The sequence below is a fragment of the Octodon degus genome, unplaced genomic scaffold (genome assembly GCF_000260255.1).
Source record: "Octodon degus isolate 3935 unplaced genomic scaffold, OctDeg1.0 scaffold00056, whole genome shotgun sequence".
In the NCBI taxonomy this organism is placed as follows: Eukaryota; Metazoa; Chordata; class Mammalia; order Rodentia; family Octodontidae; genus Octodon; species Octodon degus.
In genome coordinates, this window is record NW_004524632.1 from 9775187 (window position 1) to 9776658 (window position 1472).

The following is a 1472-nucleotide window of genomic DNA, read 5'->3' on the forward strand; positions in this document are numbered from 1 at the left end:
GAAAAAAAAAAGGTTGTATGGTTTGTGCGAAGCAGCATACACAGATTTGACGAAATTATGCTCTATACCACAGACATACACAAGTTTTGTCGAGAAGAGCTGTCCCCCATACTTGTCCTCTGCTCTGTTTCCACCAGGGGGCAGTCCTCGCCTTCAAATGGAAGAAGCTCAGGGTTGAATCTTAGCCTGGGCCCTGTGTAAGCTCACCTGGAAGTTGCTTAAACTCCTGAGAAAAAGCAAGCCCAGAATTTATTTTTTTGTGGGTTCAGAGCAAAAGGCATATAAAGGCAAGGTTGCCTTTCGTTGACAGGGCGTTGGAAGATTCCACGGGGTTTCCTCATTTGGACCTTTGAAGAGCGAGGCTTCCCCCTCTCCCTTTAAAGATAAAGAAATGGAGGAAAAGAGGTTCAAGGATACCAACGTAAACCAGGGAATTAAGCCCAGACTGGGCCTTGTGACTCAGTGTGGTGGCTCTTTTAATAATGCAAATTCCTCACGGATGCAATGCATAAACACCTTTCTTATGAAATGCTTCTCAGAAGTTCAAGTTAATAGAATCAAAACATTAGTTCCAGATATGCGGTTCATCAAATGTCACTATGCATTCAAGGAACATCTAATGAGCACCTACTGTATGCCAGTCACTGCTGGTAGCAAGGGACAGAGAAGGACGAGGCAGATGCCTTCTCGAGTCATGGGGACTTTCTGCTTAGTGGGGAGATGGACCCTCAGTAGATAACTGTGACATTATAAATTGCTTTGAAAATTAGGGAAGAAAAGGACATGGAACTGTTAGGGGAGGTCGCAGTCTAGGTTGGGTGGTCCTTTTGGAGACGCGACATTAAGCAAACCCTAGAAAGATGAGAAAGTAATTGCTCAGGCGAAGGAGCAGAGGGTCACTCTGGGAGGCAAATGATTCCATCTGGAAGGAGGAGGCGGGTTCATCGCGTATCATATCGACTGCAATGTACTCAGCCTGGGGAGCTGACCGGGAAAACGAGGCTCGGTTCAGGTCAGAATTGCAGAGATCCGAGAGCGTAGCCCTGGCGTCTGCATGGCTGTGGGGAGGGCTTCATGCTGAGGCTCCTGGGGAGGCCCAGGGGTAGACCCCACAGCGAGACGCGAGGCCAGGGGAGGTGGTGTGCTGCGATTGCAACCACTGTGGGGAACTAACTGGGGTCCCTGCCCAAGGCCCTGTCCCTGGGGACCTCACCAACTCCCTCTGGGTCCCCTCACTTTCCCCATGGCCACCCTGGGGACCAGGATTCCCACACGCAAACCTCACCTTCCATCCACGTCATGGCTGGAGGGAGCAGCACAGGGCCTGCCAGGGGCTGAAGAGGCCTGGCCATTGGGGCTGCCTGGGAAGGGATCAACTGGGGCACCTGAGGGATTTTGACTTTTGTCCTATGCAGAAAGAAGAGCCACCAAGAGATCCAAAGAGAAGATTGATGTTAATTTAATTTAATTTA